The sequence below is a fragment of the Engystomops pustulosus genome, unplaced genomic scaffold (assembly GCF_040894005.1).
Source record: "Engystomops pustulosus unplaced genomic scaffold, aEngPut4.maternal MAT_SCAFFOLD_421, whole genome shotgun sequence".
Lineage (NCBI taxonomy): Eukaryota > Metazoa > Chordata > Amphibia > Anura > Leptodactylidae > Engystomops > Engystomops pustulosus.
Genome location: NW_027285300.1, coordinates 32,883 through 48,860, shown reverse-complemented (window position 1 = coordinate 48,860; position 15,978 = coordinate 32,883).

Here is a 15,978-nt window from a genome sequence, read left to right as displayed (position 1 = left end):
GAGCCGGGCACTATGCAGCCACTCTGTACAGGAGAGCCAGGCACTATGCAGCCACTCTGTACAGGAGAGCCGGGCACTATGCAGCCACTCTGTACAGGAGAGCCGGGCACTATGCAGCCACTGTGTACAGGAGAGCCGGGCACCCTGCAGCCACTCTGTACAGGAGAGCCGGGCACTATGCAGCACCTCTGTACAGGAGAGCCGGGCACCCTGCAGCCACTCTGTACAGGAGAGCCGGGCACTATGCAGCCACTGTGTACAGGAGAGCCGGGCACCCTGCAGCCACTGTGTACAGGAGAGCCGGGCACCCTGCAGCCACTCTGTACAGGAGAGCCGGGCACCCTGCAGCCACTCTGTACAGGAGAGCCGGGCACTATGCAGCACCTCTGTACAGGAGAGCCGGGCACTATGCAGCGACTCTGTACAGGAGAGCCGGGCACTATGCAGCCACTGTGTACAGGAGAGCCGGGCACTATCCAGCCACTGTATACAGGAGAGCCGGGCACTATGCAGCCACTCTGTACAGGAGAGCCGGGCACTATGCAGACTCTGTACGGGAGAGCCGGGCACTATGCAGCCACTCTGTACAGGAGAGCCGGGCACTATGCAGCCACTCTGTACAGGAGAGCCGGGCACTATGCAGCCACTCTGTACAGGAGAGCCGGGCACTATGCAGCCACTCTGTACAGGAGAGCCGGGCACTATGCAGCCACTCTGTACAGGAGAGCCGGGCACTATGCAGCCACTCTGTACAGGAGAGCCGGGCACTTTGCAGCGACTCTGTACAGGAGAGCCGGGCACCCTGCAGCCACTCTGTACAGGAGAGCCGGGCACTATGCAGCACCTCTGTACAAGAGAGCCGGGCACTATGCAGCCACTCTGTACAGGAGAGCCGGGCACTATGCAGCCACTCTGTACAGGAGAGCCGGGCACTATGCAGCCACTCTGTACAGGAGAGCCGAGCACTATGCAGCCACTCTGTACAGGAGAGCCGGGCACTATGCAGCCACTCTGTACAGGAGAGCCGGGCACCCTGCAGCCACTCTGTACAGGAGAACCGAGCACCCTGCAGCCACTCTGTACAGGAGAGCCGGGCACTATGCAGCCACTCTGTACAGGAGAGCCGGGCACTATGCAGCCACTCTGTACAGGAGAGCCGGGCACTATGCAGCCACTCTGTACAGGAGAGCCGGGCACTATGCAGCCACTCTGTACAGGAGAGCCGGGCACTATGCAGCCACTCTGTACAGGAGAGCCGGGCACTATGCAGCCACTCTGTACAGGAGAGCCGGGCACCCTGCAGCCACTCTGTACAGGAGAGCCGGGCACCATGCAGCGACTCTGTACAGGAGAGCCGGGCACTATGCAGCGACTCTGTACAGGAGAGCCGGGCACTATGCAGCCACTGTGTACAGGAGAGCCGGGCACTATGCAGCCACTGTGTACAGGAGAGCCGAGCATTATGCAGCCACTCTGGACAGGAGAGCCGGGCACTATGCAGCCACTCTGTGCAGGAGAGCCGGGCACTATGCAGCCACTCTGTACAGGAGAGCCGGGCACTATGCAGCCACTCTGTACAGGAGAGCCGGGCACTATGCAGCCACTCTGTACAGGAGAGCCGGGCACTATGCAGCCACTCTGTACAGGAGAGCCGGGCACTATGCAGCCACTCTGTACAGGAGAGCCGGGCACTATGCAGCACCTCTGTACAGGAGAGCCGGGCACCCTGCAGCCACTCTGTACAGGAGAGCCGGGCACCCTGCAGCCACTCTGTACAGGAGAGCCGGGCACCATGCAGCGACTCTGTACAGGAGAGCCGGGCACTATGCAGCGACTCTGTACAGGAGAGCCGGGCACTATGCAGCCACTCTGTACAGGAGAGCCGGGCACTATGCAGCCACTCTGTACAGGAGAGCCGGGCACTATGCAGCCACTGTGTACAGGAGAGCCGGGCACTATGCAGCCACTGTGTACAGGAGAGCCGAGCATTATGCAGCCACTCTGTACAGGAGAGCCGAGCACTATATAGCGACTCTGGACAGGAGAGCCAGACACTATGCAGCCACTCTGTACAGGAGAGCCGGGCACTATGCAGAGACTCTGTACAGGAGAGCCGGACACTATGCAGAGACTCTGTACAGGAGAGCCGGGCACTATGCAGTGACTGTGTACAGGAGAGCCGGGCACTATGCAGCCACTCTGTACAGGAGAGCCGGGCACTATGCAGCCACTCTGTACAGGAGAGCCGGGCACTATGCAGCGACTCTGTACTGGAGAGCCGGGCACTATGCAGCCACTCTGTACAGGAGAGCCGGGCACTATGCAGCCACTCTGTACAGGAGAGCCGGGCACTATGCAGCCACTCTGTACAGGAGAGCCGGGCACTATGCAGCCACTCTGTACAGGAGAGCCGGGCACTATATAGCGACTCTGGACAGGAGAGCCAGACACTATGCAGCCACTCTGTACAGGAGAGCCGGGCACTATGCAGAGACTCTGTACAGGAGAGCCGGACACTATGCAGAGACTCTGTACAGGAGAGCCGGGCACTATGCAGTGACTGTGTACAGGAGAGCCGGGCACTATGCAGCCACTCTGTACAGGAGAGCCGGGCACTATGCAGCCACTCTGTACAGGAGAGCCGGGCACTATGCAGCCACTCTGTACAGGAGAGCCGGGCACTATGCAGCGACTCTGTACTGGAGAGCCGGGCACTATGCAGCCACTCTGTACAGGAGAGCCGGGCACTATGCAGCCACTCTGTACAGGAGAGCCGGGCACTATGCAGCCACTCTGTACAGGAGAGCCGGGCACTATGCAGCCACTCTGTACAGGAGAGCCGGGCACTATGCAGCCACTCTGTACAGGAGAGCCGGGCACTATGCAGCACCTCTGTACAGGAGAGCCGGGCACCCTGCAGCCACTCTGTACAGGAGAGCCGGGCACCCTGCAGCCACTCTGTACAGGAGAGCCGGGCACCATGCAGCCACTCTGTACAGGAGAGCCGGGCACTATGCAGCGACTCTGTACAGGAGAGCCGGGCACTATGCAGCCACTGTGTACAGGAGAGCCGGGCACTATGCAGCCACTGTGTACAGGAGAGCCGAGCATTATGCAGCCACTCTGTACAGGAGAGCCGAGCACTATATAGCGACTCTGGACAGGAGAGCCAGACACTATGCAGCCACTCTGTACAGGAGAGCCGGGCACTATGCAGAGACTCTGTACAGGAGAGCCGGACACTATGCAGAGACTCTGTACAGGAGAGCCGGGCACTATGCAGTGACTGTGTACAGGAGAGCCGGGCACTATGCAGCCACTCTGTACAGGAGAGCCGGGCACTATGCAGCCACTCTGTACAGGAGAGCCGGGCACTATGCAGCGACTCTGTACTGGAGAGCCGGGCACTATGCAGCCACTCTGTACAGGAGAGCCGGGCACTATGCAGCCACTCTGTACAGGAGAGCCGGGCACTATGCAGCCACTCTGTACAGGAGAGCCGGGCACTATGCAGCCACTCTGTACAGGAGAGCCGGGCACTATGCAGCCACTCTGTACAGGAGAGCCGGGCACTATGCAGCCACTCTGTACAGGAGAGCCGGGCACTATGCAGCACCTCTGTACAGGAGAGCCGGGCACTATGCAGCCACTCTGTACAGGAGAGCCGGGCACTATGCAGCCACTCTGTACAGGAGAGCCGGGCACCCTGCAGCCACTCTGTACAGGAGAGCCGGGCACCATGCAGAACCTCTGTACAGGAGAGCCGGGCACTATGCAGCGACTCTGTACAGGAGAGCCGGGCACTATGCAGCCACTGTGTACAGGAGAGCCGGGCACTATGCAGCCACTGTGTACAGGAGAGCCGGGCACTATGCAGCCACTGTGTACAGGAGAGCCGGGCACCCTGCAGCCACTCTGTACAGGAGAGCCGGGCACTATGCAGAGACTCTGTACAGGAGAGCCGGGCACTATGCAGCCACTCTTTACAGGAGAGCAGGGCACTATGCAGCCACTCTGTACAGGAGAGCCGGGCACTATGCAGCCACTCTGTACAGGAGAGCCGGGCACTATGCAGCCACTCTGTACAGGAGAGCCGGGCACTATGCAGCCACTGTGTACAGGAGAGCCGGGCACTATGCAGCCACTCTGTACAGGAGAGCCGGGCACTATGCAGCGACTCTGTACGGGAGAGCCGGGCACTATGCAGACTCTGTACGGGAGAGCCGGGCACTATGCAGCCACTCTGTACAGGAGAGCCGGGCACTATGCAGCCACTCTGTACAGGAGAGCCGGGCACTATGCAGCCACTCTGTACAGGAGAGCCGGGCACTATGCAGCCACTCTGTACGGGAGAGCCGGGCACTATGCAGCCACTCTGTACGGGAGAGCCGGGCACTATGCAGACTCTGTACGGGAGAGCCGGGCACCCTGCAGCCACTCTGTACAGGAGAGCCGGGCACCCTGCAGCCACTGTGTACAGGAGAGCCGGGCACCCTGCAGCCACTGTGTACAGGAGAGCCGGGCACCCTGCAGCCACTGTGTACAGGAGAGCCGGGCACCATGCAGCCACTGTGTACAGGAGAGCCGGGCACTATGCAGCCACTGTGTACAGGAGAGCCGAGCATTATGCAGCCACTCTGTACAGGAGAGCCGAGCACTATATAGCGACTCTGGACAGGAGAGCCAGACACTATGCAGCCACTCTGTACAGGAGAGCCGGGCACTATGCAGAGACTCTGTACAGGAGAGCCGGACACTATGCAGAGACTCTGTACAGGAGAGCCGGGCACTATGCAGTGACTGTGTACAGGAGAGCCGGGCACTATGCAGCCACTCTGTACAGGAGAGCCGGGCACCCTGCAGCCACTCTGTACAGGAGAGCCGGGCACCCTGCAGCCACTCTGTACAGGAGAGCCGGGCACTATGCAGACTCTGTACAGGAGAGCCGGGCACTATGCAGCGACTGTGTACGGGAGAGCCGGGCACCCTGCAGCCACTCTGTACGGGAGAGCCGGGCACCCTGCAGCCACTCTGTACAGGAGAGCCGGGCACCCTGCAGCCACTCTGTACAGGAGAGCCGGGCACCCTGCAGCCACTATGTACAGGAGAGCCGGGCACCCTGCAGCCACTGTGTACAGGAGAGCCGGGCACCCTGCAGCCACTGTGTACAGGAGAGCCGGGCACCCTGCAGCCACTGTGTACAGGAGAGCCGGGCACCCTGCAGCCACTCTGTACAGGAGAGCCGGGCACCCTGCAGCCACTGTGTACAGGAGAGCCGGGCACCCTGCAGCCACTGTGTACAGGAGAGCCGGGCACCCTGCAGCCACTGTGTACAGGAGAGCCGGGCACCCTGCAGCCACTGTGTACAGGAGAGCCGGGCACTATCCAGCCACTGTATACAGGAGAGCCGGGCACTATGCAGCCACTCTGTACAGGAGAGCCGGGCACTATGCAGCCACTCTGTACAGGAGAGCCGGGCACTATGCAGCCACTCTGTACAGGAGAGCCGGGCACTATGCAGCCACTCTGTACAGGAGAGCCGGGCACTATGCAGCCACTCTGTACAGGAGAGCCGGGCACTATGCAGCCACTCTGTACAGGAGAGCCGGGCACTATGCAGCCACTCTGTACAGGAGAGCCGGGCACTATGCAGCCACTCTGTACAGGAGAGCCGGGCACTATGCAGCCACTCTGTACAGGAGAGCCGGGCACTATGCAGCCACTCTGTACAGGAGAGCCGGGCACTATGCAGCCACTCTGTACAGGAGAGCCGGGCACTATGCAGCCACTCTGTACAGGAGAGCCGGGCACTATGCAGCCACTCTGTACAGGAGAGCCGGGCACTATGCAGCGACTCTGTACAGGAGAGCCGGGCACTATGCAGCGACTCTGTACAGGAGAGCCGGGCACTATGCAGCAACTGTGTACGGGAGAGCCGGGCACTATGCAGAGACTCTGTACAGGAGAGCCGGGCACTATGCAGAGACTCTGTACAGGAGAGCCGGGCACCCTGCAGCCACTCTGTACAGGAGAGCCGGGCACTATGCAGCCACTGTGTACAGGAGAGCCGGGCACTATGCAGACTCTGTACAGGAGAGCCGGGCACTATGCAGCCACTCTGTACAGGAGAGCCGGGCACTTTGCAGCGACTCTGTACAGAAGAGCAGGGCACTATGCAGCCCCTCTGTACAGGAGAGCCGGGCACTATGCAGCCACTCTGTACAGGAGAGCCGGGCACTATGCAGCCACTCTGTACAGGAGAGCCGAGCACTATGCAGCCACTTTGTACAGGAGAGCCGGGCACCCTGCAGCCACTCTGTACAGGAGAGCCAGACACTATGCAGCCACTCTGTACAGGAGAGCCAGACACTATGCAGCCACTCTGTACAGGAGAGCCGGGCACTATGCAGCAACTGTGTACAGGAGAACCGGGCACCCTGCAGCCACTCTGTACAGGAGAACCGGGCACCCTGCAGCCACTCTGTACAGGAGAGCCGGGCACCCTGCAGCCACTGTGTACAGGAGAGCCGGGCACCCTGCAGCCACTGTGTACAGGAGAGCCGGGCACCATGCAGACTATGTACAGGAGAGCCGGGCACCCTGCAGCCACTCTGTACAGGAGAGCCGGGCACCCTGCAGCCACTCTGTACAGGAGAGCCGGGCACTATGCAGACTCTGTACAGGAGAGCCGGGCACTATGCAGCGACTGTGTACGGGAGAGCCGGGCACCCTGCAGCCACTCTGTACAGGAGAGCCGGGCACCCTGCAGCCACTCTGTACAGGAGAGCCGGGCACCCTGCAGCCACTCTGTACAGGAGAGCCGGGCACCCTGCAGCCACTGTGTACAGGAGAGCCGGGCACCCTGCAGCCACTGTGTACAGGAGAGCCGGGCACCCTGCAGCCACTGTGTACAGGAGAGCCGGGCACCCTGCAGCCACTGTGTACAGGAGAGCCGGGCACTATCCAGCCACTGTATACAGGAGAGCCGGGCACTATGCAGCCACTCTGTACAGGAGAGCCGGGCACTATGCAGCCACTCTGTACAGGAGAGCCGGGCACTATGCAGCCACTCTGTACAGGAGAGCCGGGCACTATGCAGCCACTCTGTACAGGAGAGCCGGGCACTATGCAGACTCTGTACGGGAGAGCCGGGAACTATGCAGCCACTCTGTACAGGAGAGCCGGGCACTATGCAGCCACTCTGTACAGGAGAGCCGGGCACTATGCAGCCACTCTGTACAGGAGAGCCGGGCACTATGCAGCCACTCTGTACAGGAGAGCCGGGCACTATGCAGACTCTGTACGGGAGAGCCGGGCACTATGCAGCCACTCTGTACAGGAGAGCCGGGCACTATGCAGCCACTCTGTACAGGAGAGCCGGGCACTATGCAGCCACTCTGTACAGGAGAGCCGGGCACTATGCAGCCACTCTGTACAGGAGAGCCGGGCACTATGCAGCCACTCTGTACAGGAGAGCCGGGCACTATGCAGCCACTCTGTACAGGAGAGCCGGGCACTATGCAGCCACTCTGTACAGGAGAGCCGGGCACTATGCAGCCACTCTGTACAGGAGAGCCGGGCACTATGCAGCCACTCTGTACAGGAGAGCCGGGCACTATGCAGCCACTCTGTACAGGAGAGCCGGGCACTATGCAGCCACTCTGTACAGGAGAGCCGGGCACTATGCAGCCACTCTGTACAGGAGAGCCGGGCACTATGCAGCCACTCTGTACAGGAGAGCCGGGCACTATGCAGCCACTCTGTACAGGAGAGCCGGGCACTATGCAGCCACTCTGTACAGGAGAGCCGGGCACTATGCAGCAACTGTGTACGGGAGAGCCGGGCACTATGCAGAGACTCTGTACAGGAGAGCCGGGCACTATGCAGAGACTCTGTACAGGAGAGCCGGGCACCCTGCAGCCACTCTGTACAGGAGAGCCGGGCACTATGCAGCCACTGTGTACAGGAGAGCCGGGCACTATGCAGACTCTGTACAGGAGAGCCGGGCACTATGCAGCCACTCTGTACAGGAGAGCCGGGCACTTTGCAGCGACTCTGTACAGAAGAGCAGGGCACTATGCAGCCCCTCTGTACAGGAGAGCCGGGCACTATGCAGCCACTCTGTACAGGAGAGCCGGGCACTATGCAGCCACTCTGTACAGGAGAGCCGAGCACTATGCAGCCACTCTGTACAGGAGAGCCGGGCACCCTGCAGCCACTCTGTACAGGAGAGCTGGGCACTATGCAGCCACTCTGTACAGGAGAGCCAGACACTATGCAGCCACTCTGTACAGGAGAGCCGGGCACTATGCAGCAACTGTGTACAGGAGAACCGGGCACCCTGCAGCCACTCTGTACAGGAGAGCCGGGTACTATGCAGCCACTCTGTACAGGAGAGCCGGGCACTATGCAGCCACTCTGTACAGGAGAGCCGGGCACTATGCAGAGACTCTGTACAGGAGAGCCGAGCACTATGCAGCGACTCTGTACAGGAGAGCCGGGCACTATGCAGCCACTCTGTACAGGAGAGCCGGGAACAATGCAGCCACTCTGTACAGGAGAGCCGGGCACTATGCAGAGACTCTGTAAAGGAGACCTGGGCACTATGGAGCAACTCTGTACAGGAGAACCGGGCACAATGCAGCCACTCTGTACAGGAGAGCCGGGCACTATGCAGTCACTCTGTACAGGAGAACCGAGCACCCTGCAGCCACTCTGTACAGGAGAGCCGGGCACTATGCAGCCACTCTGTACAGGAGAGCCGGGCACCATGCAGCCACTCTGTACAGGAGAGCCGGGCACCATGCAGCCACTCTGTACAGGAGAGCCGGGCACCATACAGCCACTCTGTACAGGAGAGCCGGGCACCATGCAGCCACTCTGTACAGGAAAGCCGGGCACTATGCAGCCACTCTGTACAGGAGAGCCGGGCACTATGCAGCCACTCTGTACAGGAGAACCGAGCACTCTGCAGCCACTCTGTACAGGAGAGCCGGGCACTATGCAGCACCTCTGTACAGGAGAGCCGGGCACTATGCAGCCACTGTGTACAGGAGAGCCGGGCACTATGCAGCGACTCTGTACAGGAGAGCCAGGCACTATGCAGCCACTCTGTACAGGAGAGCCAGGCACTATGCAGCGACTCTGTACAGGAGAGCTGGGCACTATGCAGCCACTCTGTACAGGAGAGCCGGGCACTATGCAGCAACTGTGTACAGGAGAGCCGAGCACTATGCAGCCACTCTGTACAGGAGAGCCAGGCACTATGCAGCGACTCTGTACAGGAGAGCCGGGCACTATGCAGCCACTCTGTACAGGAGAGCCGAGCACTATGCAGGGACTCTGTACAGGAGAGCCGGGCACCATGCAGCCACTCTGTACAGGAGAGCCGGGCACTATGCAGCCACTCTGTACAGGAGAGCCGGGCACTATGCAGCCACTCTGTACAGGAGAACCGAGCACCCTGCAGCCACTCTGTACAGGAGAGCCGGGCACCCTGCAGCCACTCTGTACAGGAGAGCCGGGCACTATGCAGCCACTCTGTACAGGAGAGCCGGGCACTATGCAGCACCTCTGTACAGGAGAGCCGGGCACTATGCAGCCACTCTGTACAGGAGAACCGAGCACTATGCAGCCACTCTGTACAGGAGAACCGAGCACCCTGCAGCCACTCTGTACAGGAGAGCCGGGCATCATGCAGCCACTCTGTACAGGAGAGCCGGGCACTATGCAGCCACTCTGTACAGGAGAGCCGGGCACTATGCAGCCACTCTGTACAGGAGAGCCGGGCACTATGCAGCCACTCTGTACAGGAGAACCGAGCACCCTGCAGCCACTCTGTACAGGAGAGCCGGGTATCATGCAGCCACTCTGTACAGGAGAGCCGGGTATCATGCAGCCACTCTGTACAGGAGAGCCGGGTATCATGCAGCCACTCTGTACAGGAGAGCCGGGTACCATGCAGCCACTCTGTACAGGAGAGCCGAGCACTATGCAGCGACTGCACAGGAGAGACTGCCACTATGCAGCAATTCAGTATTGTGTTAAGTACAAGAGAGAGATCCTTGTATTAACAAGAATACATGGGCACACCAGCACCCCTGCCCTGTACCTGTACAGAAACCTCCAAGCCTGACTGCATTTTGGATTACAATAGGTACATGGGGGCGGTTGACTTTCTGGACCAGGGGCTTCAGCCATATAACGCCATGCGGAAGTCAATGATGCAGTACAAGAAGCTGCTGTGCACACCATGCAGATAGCACTATATAATTATTATGTGCTACATCGATGTGCAGGCCAGAGAAGAACTTTCCTGGAATTTCAAGAGATGGTTATCAAGCATTTGATTTTTGGAGACCAGGAAGGGGGAGCACTAGTACTTCTAGAAGCGAGGCCACAACACGGATTGTACCAGGGTAGCACTTTCCAGGAGAAGTTCCCCAAACTGCCAGCAAGGGAAGGACACAGAAGAGGTGCAGGGTGTGCTCCAAAAAGGGGCATAAAAAAACAAACCATTTATCAGTTTGACACATGCCCCAAGAAACCAGGGTTATGTATGAGTGCCTTAGGATTTATCACACCTCCCTGGATGTATAATTTTACCCTCAACTATTTACCCTGATGCACACACAGCTTATACATCATGCCGCTCCTTCCCTGCTGAGCCCTGCCGTGCGCCCAGCCTGTAGATTATTGCCACATATGGGGTATTGCCGTACACGGTAAAACCTGCATCATGATTTTTGGGGTATTTGTCCCCCGTGGCAGGAGCTGGGCACCTGTGGGGTTAAAATGCTCACTACACCCGTAGATTTATTCATGGAGGGGTGTAGTTTCGAAAATAGGGTCAGTTCTTAGGGGTTTCTACTTTACTGAACCCTAAGGGCATCTACAAATGTTTCATGATGCCAAAAAAGATTTTAAAAAGTAAAATGTCTGTGCTCCAAATCCCATTCTCTTCCGAGCCCTGCCGTGTCTCCATCTTGTACACTATTGCCACATAGAAGGTATTGCCCTACTCGTAATGACCCACAGAATGATTTTTGGGGTGTTTGTCCCCAGTGGCATGAGATGGGAAGAATACATTTCTCACTACAATGACACATTTGAAAAAACAATGCAATTTTCACTCTATGCCAGTGGTGGCGAACCTATGGCACGGGTGCCAGAGGTGGCACTCAGAGCCCTCTAAATGGGCACCCTTGCCATCACCCCAGGGTAGAGTTTGCCAAACAGGACTCAAGGCCTCTTGCAGTCCCAGGCAGCCCAGGAACCCAGAAGGAAGCTACAATGATAATCCAAACTTTTTCTCCTTCTTTCTACTGTATTGGTGTCCTCAGGTGCCTACACAATTTATACCTGTGATAGAACAGGGAGTAATAAGTTACTGCCTAAATTGTTGCATTGGCACTTTGCGAAAAATATGTGGGTTTTGGTTATAGTTTGTGCACTCTGTGTCTAAAAGGTTTGCCATCACTGCTCTATGCCATTCACTTTGCATTACATTTGGGCCAGCATCTCAAGGGTTAAAATGTTCATACAGCTCTAGATTAATTCTTTGAGGGGTGCCATTTTCTAAACTGGGGTCACTACTCGGGAAGGGGGGGGGGTTCTATTGTACTGGTACCTTAGGGACTCCCCAACACCAGTCTAGAGAAAAGGGAAGCTCCAAAAGCTAAATTTTCTCAGCCCTGCTGTGTGCCCAGCCTGTCTATTATTGGAACATATGGGGAATTGCCGTACTCAGGACAACCCACAGGATGATATTTGGGGTGTTTGTCTAAAGTGGCATGAGTTGTGCCAAATATACTTGCCACTAAAATGGCATTTTTTAGATAAAAACACAAATATTACTCTGCACCATTTACTTTGTATTACATTTTGGCCAGCATGTTGAGGGTTAAAATGCTCACCACAACCCCAGATAAATTCTTTGAGGGGTGTAGTTTCCAAAATGGTGTCACTTCTCGGGGGTCTCTATTAAAATCCAACTCCAAACGTGTGAAACGGAGGTCCAAAGCAAAATTCGGCTTCTTCCCTTGTCAGCCCTGCTATGTGCCCAGCCTGCCTATTATTGCCACATTATCAGGGTATTGCAGGACAACCCGTAGAATGATTTATGGGGTGTTTGTCTAAAGTGGCATGAGTTGGGCACAATATATTTGGCACTAAAATGGCATACATATTTGAGAAAAAAATGCAGTTTTTACTCTGCAGTTTGCAGTTTGCACCATTTATTTTGTATTAAATTTATGCCAACATATTTGGGGTTAAAATGCTCACCACAACCCCAGATAAATTCATTTAGGGGTATACGTTCCTAAATGGTGTCATGTTTAGGGGTTTTCTATTGTACCGGTACTTTATGGGCTCTTCATGAACGCTGTGGCACCACAACATTTTCAATCCATTTTTGTTTGCTTCCAGAAAAAGGATGAAAGGGTTAACAGACTTCCCGAATGCTGATCCTAGAATGGTGCCACGTGTGGGGTGTATAGTACATAATCCTCTACAGGGCTCTTCTAAACTGAATTGGTCACCAAACATTTAACATTCTACAAATCTCGTGAAAATCTGAGAAGTTGCTACTAAAACGTGAAACCTTCTCAGATCCGTAAAACAAATCATGGAGATAAAAAGACCAACGGCAAAAGGTTTCTACTAAAAAAAAAAATCGTGGTTCGACTTTTTGTCTAAAAAGTGGATCATTTGAAACTTTGAAAATTGTAATTTCTTTCAAATTTTTCAGAAATTATTGAACTTTTACCCCCATAAAAAGTAACTGATCAGTGAAATGATACAACGTCTCACGAGAAAACAATCTTGCAATCACAGGAGACGTTACCCCAGGAGGAGGCTTAACGTAGAAACCGGCCACGCCCTGAAGGGGACAGGAAACAAAAGACTGGAACCCTTTCAATATTGCCCCTTTGTGTTTCCTGTCGCTCGGAATGTACAGAACCAGTGGTGAAGTCCGTGCAGCTAGAAGATCCCTTAAGGTACGGGGCAGCTGCATAGGGCACTTGCCTTCCCCGTATCTCAAGCGCAAGTCACCATGCGCGGGCAGCCCCCATGATAGCGTGGGAGCGAGATCCAGCGTATCGCGCAATGGGGTGCACCAGGCGGCGGGGTACCACTGGGTGATCCATCCCAGCAGTGAGTCTGCTAAGGGGAGGGGCAGGTTCTTTTAGTTAACCTGCTGCCAGACAGCTATTGGATCTTTAGAGAAGTGGGCGGAGCCAGCCTAATTCAAAGTTAAAAGCTCAGAGTGAGCTTGCAGCATGGCCGCTCCTGGTAATCTTCAGCTAGTAGTGTTTGCCTGTGGAGTGCTCTTGCTCTTTCCTCTCTACTTTGTTGTGCTCCGCTCCTGATTGACATCATGTCAGCAGATTCTGGAAAACCTGATGCGCCTGTGGATCCTGCTGAAACCCCTGGTCTGGTCAGTCCCCTCCTCTGTGCGAGAGGATGGGTAAAAATGGTTATGATCCCAATTTTGATCATTTTTGTTCTTCTTTCCATTTGTTCTCCTAAGCATGAAAAGTTTTGTGCTATTTGCAAAAAGTCATTTTCTTCATCTTATTAAAAACTGTTATGTAAAAAGTGAACAGACAAAGAGGTTAAAGAAGACTCCCTGTCCTTACTATCCAGCTCCAGATTAAAAAGTTAACAAATGTGGTTGAGAAAAAGCTAATGAGCCCCAGCCATCGACCTCTGCCAGTCACACCTATACCTCCCATTCCACAACCTATTGCCGAAGAGGAGGCTGATATCTCTTTGCTGAGATCCCTGAGAGCAACCATGGGATTGTCCCTTGTCTCTGTCAATCCAGGACCAGATGTGTCAAGTCTTTCCTGTTCACAAAAATATAGAAGCATTAAATGAAAAAAGAATGGAAAGACCCAGTAAAACATATCCATTCTCGGAAGAGGATTCAGTCTTCTAGGACACGGTACCAAAGGTAGATGCGCCTATAGCAAATATTTCCAAGAAAACATCTTCCTTCTCTGGATCTAGTATCACTCAAGGATCCTATGGATAAAAAAGCGGACAGGATTCTGAAGAAATCTTGGGAAAACTCAATGGCCATCTTTTTCGGTCAGCATAGCGGCGACATCTACGGCACGTACCTTCGGGGTCTGACTAGAACATCACTTGATGTCCACCAACAGAAGAGATCGGGGCATCAGTACCAATCCTGCGACAACAAACAAATTTAGTTGCAGATGCATCAGTGGATCTGATAAAGATGACCGCCAGATCAGCAGCTTTAGCAAATGCAGCTAGGAGGACGACTTGGCTGAAGCTATGTAGTGGTGATGCTATGTACCTTCCCCTCTGAGGGAGATACATTGTTTGGAAAAGGATTCGATGACATTCCAAAGAAAGCATCTGATAAAAAGAAAGGTTTCCCAATGGAGCCCGGGTACTTCCAGCACCGCCAGTCTTTTCAAGGGCAAAGAAGCGCGGTGGGAATTGCCAATGAAGAGGTGGACCAGACAGATCTCAAGCGGTCAGAGGCCGAGCTCGACTGAATCAAGCAACATTGGGGTCAGAAATATTGTCTTTGGTGGAGAAAGAAGTCCTGGTGCCTGTCCCCGCCAGCCAACAGGGAAAAGGAACAGTTTTTCTGGTAAGAAAACCAAACGGCTTGTTCAGAGCTATTTTCAATCTAAAAGATTTAAACTTTTTTCTGAAATACAGGAAATTCCAGATGGAGACACTAAGGTCTATATAACAGTCTCTGGAGAAGGACCACTTCATGGCGACCCTGGACCTGAGTGATGCCCGTTTTCTTATCCCGATCCACAGGAACTCCCAAAGATATCTGAGAGTTGCTGTTTACATAAAAGGGATACTTCATCATTTCCAGTTTCGGGCATTACCATTTGGTATTTCCTCTGCCCCCAAGGATATTTACAAAAGTCATGGCCAAAGTAGTTGCAGGCCTTCATTTAAAAGGGCCAGCACCACAGATGCCAGCAGGTATGGCTGGGGGCTCACCTAGAAGACAAAGTAGAGCAGGGTGTTTGGGACTCTTCATGGAGTACTGCTTCTCCAATGCAGGAGAGTTATTTGCGGTATTTCAAGCATTGTTAAGGTTTTCCACAAAGAGATGTGAGAATCCTATCTGACAACACGGCCATGTTATGTACGTGAACAAGCAAGGCGGAACAAGAAGCTTTGGTCCTGTGCAGAGTAGCCAAGGAATTGTTCGGATGGGCAGAGAAAAACCTAAATTCCATCACAGCAGAACATTTGACAGGCAAAGACAATCAGATTGCAGATTTTCTAAGCTTGAAAACTCTGAAGGAAGGAGAATGGGCACCGAGGAAAGATTTCTTTTTGTCTCTAACAGAGTTATGGGGAACTCGGTGCTTCCAGCAAAAATCATCAAGTGCCGGCACCTGGTGTGGTACAGATGCCTTATGTCATCCCTGGGGGATGTATGCCTTATTATTGTATGCCTTTCCTCCCTTCTCTCCAGGGTTATTACAAGCCATCCTCATAGCTCCATATTGGCCAGAGGTCTTGGTTCCCGCTGCTCCTGGGGATGGCCAAAGGGAACTTCCACATCATCAGGACCTCCTAGTCCAAGGCCGGGTGGTGCATCCGACAATCAAGGACCTCCAACTAACAGCCTGGGACTGTCTAAAGGCTTGTTGGACGAGGTAATATGTACTTTGCTGATGAGTAGAAAGACTGTAACATCCAGAATATATCATCAAGTCTGAGAGTTTTCCTGAATTTTACTAAGGACAGATGGGACCAATCACCTGCGCCAGACAGTTTAATACTTTCTTCAAAATGTACTAGACAAGGGCTTAGAGTATCTACCCTTAAGGTGCCGGTGGGAGCCCTTGGTCCCTTTTTAGGCTTCAGGGTGGCAGGGAGCAGGGAGTCTTAAAGGAGCCTCTAGGAGACATCTCCCTAGTTCTCCCTTGGGATCTTAACCTGGTATGATCTGTTTTGACAGGT